Source organism: Vulpes vulpes, chromosome 4 (genome assembly GCF_048418805.1).
Source record: "Vulpes vulpes isolate BD-2025 chromosome 4, VulVul3, whole genome shotgun sequence".
In the NCBI taxonomy this organism is placed as follows: domain Eukaryota; kingdom Metazoa; phylum Chordata; class Mammalia; order Carnivora; family Canidae; genus Vulpes; species Vulpes vulpes.
In genome coordinates, this window is record NC_132783.1 from 109,602,415 (window position 1) to 109,608,698 (window position 6,284).

General features: G+C 44.9%; 1 long non-coding RNA gene across 1 annotated transcript; it reads left to right on the forward strand.

Moving 5' to 3' along the window:
* Positions 1 to 278: 278 nt before the first annotated feature.
* LOC140598661 (uncharacterized) lies at positions 279 to 4,826 on the forward strand. Its single transcript, XR_012001200.1, has 2 exons — positions 279 to 3,710; positions 4,391 to 4,826. It is a non-coding gene; the product is annotated as an uncharacterized lncRNA (long non-coding RNA).
* Positions 4,827 to 6,284: the final 1,458 nt, after the last annotated feature.

Below are 6,284 nucleotides of genomic sequence, written 5' to 3' on the forward strand. Positions count from 1 at the left end.
TGATTCCAGGGCTTTGGTTGCTCATTACTACACTGCACTGTCCTTTTCCTTGGCAGCAGGAAAGGAAGGAGAAGATACTGTCAGGGTGTTGGGTTCTCTTGATCGGCAAGGAGAGGGATGAAACCCAAATTGCAGAGTGGTGGTTTGGAAGGAGCCTTGCCCTCCACCATCTCTGGCCCACCCTCCCTCAGCAACTCTATCTGACTATAGCAGTCAGCAGACCTGTTTACACCTGTTCTCACTCTCCTCTTCCTGGACACATAGTATAATTTCACTTCTTTTTTGTTTTTGTCTTTGTTTTTGTGGAACACAAGCAGGTCACATGCCTCGCACTGGCCAGTGAAACATGAGTGAAAATGCTTTCATCATCTCTGGCTGATGTATTCAATTCTCGGTGCCAGACAGAGCAGCACCCCCTAGTCCTGGGCATCGTGCTCCTAGAAGCACACATGGCGAAGGAGCCCCTGTCGGCCTGGAGCCCTTAGCGATTACAAGGAGCAGAGCCCCCACTAAACACACATTGGACAGATAACACAATGAGAAACCACCTTGGTGTGGTTAAGTCTCTGAAGTCTGGGGGGTTATTTGTTACCCTGGCGTAACCTAGCTTATCCCGGCTGACTCTCTGACTCATCTTCCTTTGCTCCGGAGGGACTGATTTACACTGCAGGAATGCCAGCCAGCAGCTCCGTGGGTGGGAAAAATGTACCTGCTTTTATGTACCCAAGCTAATAGCCGCTCTTTCTCTACTGCCTGTGAGAGTTTGTCTCTTTCCCCTGCTTTCTTTCTCGGTGCCAAATTTATTTCTGATTTGTTTTCCTTGTTGAACCTCTACAACTCCTTATTTTCCAAGGCTATTTTTAGTGGCTCTATTCTACCCTGAAGGAAATAGTTCACATCTTGGTGCCCAGGGCTTTTTTAGCTCCTTTTAATGGAAGAGGATAGCACATATCAACAATTCTTTTAGCCACCAAGTCATTTCCCCAAGAGGCTCAGAGAAAAACAAAATGTTTCCATCAAATGAGTTTTGGATGTTAGTCTCCAACCTCCTCATTGTGCATGATCCTTCCCGGTGTGAACAAGATCTTAACTTTCCATTGCTTCCTTCCTTCTGGAAGTTAAAGCCTGGGTTCCTTAAGTCTGATGATTTTCTAGGCCAACTAGATCAGTCTTTAGGAGCGGGGCTCAAAAACCTATGTCTTTTTTTAATAAGTTTTTTGAGTGATTCTCTATAGACAATTTGATGACAATTTGGGAAGTCTTGGGTTGGCTATGCATCCTATATACGGAGCCACATGTATTTGTTGTAACTCATCCCTCTTGTTCATCAAGAAGTCATCATTGATAAAAAATATATATATAATTAAAAACAACATTCCCTACAGATATTTATAGCTATTTTTATTTATAATTGCCAAGCTTGGAAATAATCAAGATGTCCTTCAGTGGGTGAATGATTCTATGAACTGTGCTATATGCAGATGATGGAATATTATTCAGTGCTCAAAAGAAGTGAGCTACAAGCCTTAGAAAGACACAGAGAACCTTAAATGCATATTATTAAGTAAAAGAAGCCAATATGAAAATGCTACATACTGTATGATTCCAACTGTATGGTATTTTGAAAAAGTCAAAACTATGGAGAGAGTGAAAGGGTCAGCATGTTCCAGGGGTTGGGAGGAGAGAGGGATGAAGGAGCAGAGCACAAAGGATTTTTTGAGCATTGTAACTATTCCACAAGGTAATATAATGACAGATTCACGGCAGTACACACGTCAAACCCCACAGAATGTACAGTGTCGAGAATGTGAACTGTAGACTTTGGTGATAATGATGTGTCCATGTAGGTTCATGGTCTGTAACAGATGAACCACTCTGGTCGGAGATGTTGACAGTGGTGAGGTGGCACAAGAACGGGGGTTGCAGGGGTCTAAGGGAACTTTTTGTAGTTTCTATTCAATTGTGCTGTGACCCAAAACCTGTTCTAAAAAATAAAGTCTACTGAAATGACAACAACATTCTCCTCCATGCTTCTGGAGGAAACATTCTCTTCCATGCTTCTGGAGGAAATGATGTCTTCTCGAGAGTAAGGCTGAGGGGGGAAGCTGAGCCACTCTAGTTCTTTCATGGCTCTGCTATGTGCCCTTCATCTCACCAGGAAGGCTGGTCAGGATAAAAAGAAGGGTCAGAGTGTAGGAAGCACATAGGCCGTGGACTGGAACAATGAGGATGAGCAGGAAGGCCATGTTTGAGGGCAGGTTGTGACCCATTTCTTGTCCAGCAATCTGCAGCCAGGCTGCTCCACTCTGTCATCTCAAGAGATGTCAGGGAAGCAATGGTTTTGTATTTTTTCTATTCGTTCTGCAGGGGCCATGATCATTACAGCTTATGGAGACCAGGAAGGAAGTGAGGGATAATCAGGCTAAAGGGCAGCGTGTACCACAGAAGCATCTGGACCAGTCCAAACAGAACATAGACAAGGAGTTAAGAAGTATACAGAATTCAAAAGGGAGGAGATCAGAAGCCAGGTGAAGAGACTGAGTCATGGGCAGGACGCTGGAACACTGGACCAGTGAGAAAGCCTCTTAGCAACTTTCTTTTGTAGGGGGAGCCTGCAGTGTGCACTGAGACGCTAGGGTCTGGAGGTGACCATGACAGTGAAAAACAAGTGGGGGTAACCTCCCAGGAGGAGGAGAGAGGTGTTCAGAGTAAGGATGCTACTGGCTTATCATTGCAACATGTGACCAAGAGTGAACCAGTTTTCAGCTGCCAAACCAAGGCTCTCTCATGCCTGGGAAGGAGAAGAAAATAGTCAAAAGACAGGGAACTGAGGGTCTCTATTAGGCCCCAACACTGTCTTGTGGTTATTACCTACAAGAAATCCTTTCCTCTTAGTCTTAGTTTGGTTGATCTATCTGTCTGTCTGTCCATCTCTCTCTTTGTTTTTAGTCCCAGTTCTCTTTACATTTACTAGCCCTTGAAACCTTTCCCTTTGATACAGCTGGGGAATATTCTAAGAGAGTATCTGTCAATACTGAGAATAAATAAAAACAAAAGGATCAGCCTCGTTTGTGAATAGCTGTGAAAAAATAAGAGTCTGCCTGTCACAAAGGAAGCAGAAGTCTGCTGGCTTAGTGTTTGGATTGTAGAAACACACTAATGGTAATAGTAGTACTCTCATCGTGATCAGAGTGAATAACAATAACAATAATAGTACTTAATGACTGTGGAATCTAACGCCCATGTTTAAAGATTTGCTGCTGGGCAGGCCTGGCACGGGGCGAAGTTTCTGGACTGTCTGTGGTGTTCCAGGTTGACTCTGCATGGTAAATGCACTTTCAGCACAGGTATAAGTCACATTACAGTGTGAACAAATGTGGATGTCAATGCAATGCCTGTTTTAGGGGAAGTGCTCTGTAAATCGTATTTTAATGGCAGAATGAGAGTTAAATTTGCTGATGCCAGACTTTAAGGTGGAGGGAGTGGGGTGAGGGGTGGTATTTGGGGACGTGCAGTGCAGATTGTGATGTTGGGGCTTATGAGTGGCTCCTCTGCAGCCCTTGAAATCCTACTTTAACAAGTGAAAACCTTTGCAAGCTATAAAGGACTCTCAGATACCAAACAAATTACTTTTCTTATTACAGGTGACCAAGAGCAGATGCTTATGCCAAAGAAAGACCAGAGGGAGCTGGAGGAGTAAAGGCTGAAAGGTGAGTTATTAACAATTTCCAAGTACATGAAGTGCCAGAGAGCAGAAGTTGAGACCCAGCTGTTCTCAACAGCCACCAAAGCCAGAAAAAGTAAGCACTAATGACAGCAGGAGGAGGAAGTTAAAAAAGACATAGAACAATATTAAGTATGGGAGGAGGTAGGAAATAGTATCCAATCACACAGTCATTCAGCAAACCTTTTTTGAGCACCTACCAGGCAGTGAGCACTAGGCTAGGTCTTGGGAGTGTACAGGTAAGACCCAAACCCTCTGTTTCCAAGTGGTTCGTGGAATCATGAGCGCAGGAGCACCTCAATCCAGTCACTACCTCCTCCCCAGCTATGTGCCTTCCTCCCTGTCAACACCTCATAGATATTCATGGCACGAATGGTTGAAACAAGACTAAACCAGTAGGAATGACAAAGAAGTCCTCAGGTATCACGGATCCTTTTCTCCAGCCTGGAGTTGATGGACTTCTTTCCCGAAGCGGGAGGGTGGGGGACAGAGGTCTGTGTTTAGTTGAGGATGCCCTTCTCTCTAGGCCTCAAGTGCTGTTTTTGGAGAAAGTTGTCCAATTTTTTGAGGAAGGCCAAGTTTAACAAGTCAGACCAGAAACTTCACCAACCTTCCAAGTCAAGTTCACGGGCTGAGCGTTTTTATTTAATTAAATATTGTCACCAGGCATCTGCTGCTCCAAGAACGCAGAACACTACTTTCAAAGCGGATACCTTTTTTGGAGCTGTGCATTCCAAATCTTGACAACTGGAGTCAAAACAGCGCCTGGCAGTATGACTGACAACCACACATCGGCGAGTGGCTCCAGTCACTCAACTCAGAAAGAGCTGGAAGGCTTCCACCTCCCTGCCTGCCTCCGCCACGAAGCGCCTCGCACACCGTGTGCATCTGGCTGGCCGTCCACTGGGCAGAGGTGGTGGCCTGTGGTCGTGTGAAGCCCAGACTTCTTTCTGTGCCTGCAGAGCTGTCCCGATCCCTTGAAGCTCCCCGGACCACGCCCACACAAAGCCCTTTCCACCCACCGGGGCTCCTTCCTGTTGCTGTGCCTTGCTTTTTTTTTCTTCACAGCTCAATAAACCCTTCTCATCTCATATTTATCAAATGTGATCACAAAGGGACCACTTAATTAACAGGCTGCCATTGTGTGGAAGATGATTTGGAAGCTTACAGCCATTTAAGAAACCTCACACTGTTCCAGACGACAAAAACAGTAGGATGCACCATCTGGGAGGGAGCTTCTGCCGAAACAGACGCCAGTGTTTCCATGATTAAGAACCTAATATTATAACATCATAGTATGCTGTGCCATTCGGTTAGCAGAGGCAGCCTTCCGAGCAAGTGTTCTCAGGTCTCGCCTGCTTGGATGCAGCCAAATCCCTCAATATCAAAATATTTGCTCTGGCAAGGGGCCCTGGTTTATATGGCTCTTGTATCTATTCCCCCCTCGAGCCTATGCAGGGTGGACACGTTGAAAGAGCTTAATTAGAACTTGCGGAGGAATTTGTTGGCTGTGATAATGCGTAGGGTGAGGGGGGCGGTCACTGTGGGTTATGAAGGCAACCCCAAGTGCATTCACAGTTCCAAGGGTTTGTTTTAAGACTGACTGATGTTTGATGTGTGGATCTGAACTTCGTTTCAAAGCAAAACGCCAGAATTGGCTTTTCGCCAGCCTGTCTTACCTTAACGCTCATCTCCAACTACTTCATCCTTTGATTTTTTTTTTTTTTTACTGAGCACCTACTATGTGCCAGGCATCCTGCTGGGCTTCATCGAAGGATGAAAAAATTAATAGGATGTAAATATTGCCTGCAGGAACTGAAAAAGTTTACCTGATCCCCCTAAAATATAACTGCTACTCTCTCTTCTATTTATACAAGAAACAGCTATTCATTACAGGAAATTTAGAAAACAGAGTCAAGCAAAAATTTAAACATAAAAATTACCCATAATCCTCAGAGATAAGCCTCTGAGAGCATTCTTCTTTTGTATTTCCTTCCGGTCTTTTTTTCCTTGCTGTTTCTGCATTATATTCTGTGTAGGCAGTTCCTGCCTTCTTTCTGAGGCTGTTGTTATGTCTACATTTCTGGTGACTACTTGCCCCATGGTAAAAGTCTCTTTTCCTCCTTTCTGGCTAACCAAATCTTACTTTGCACTAACTTCTGGCTCTACTTGCTTCTGGGAGGTTAATCTCACCCCCAAAGAAAAATCATGGGATTACAGAGGTTGTCATTTGGATCCTGATTTTTTTTTCCCCCTGAACAAGCTGTGGACATGGGCAAATTGCTTATCTTCTCTGAGCCTCAGGTGTCTCTTCATGATGATGGAGATGAGAACCTTGCAGAGTTATGGTGAGAGTCAAGTGAGGCGAAGTGAGTCAAGAACAAGGTCAGTAAATGGGGCATCTGTTTCTTCCCTGGCTCTCTGCACATCCAGAGCGCCTGGAGTGTGCTGCCCCCAATTCTGCCCCAGTTATAGATACCCCAATGCCTTCCACGGTTTCTAGGATACAATCCCCAATTGCCACGGTGATTTATAAGACCTGTTGACCAGCCTCATTTTG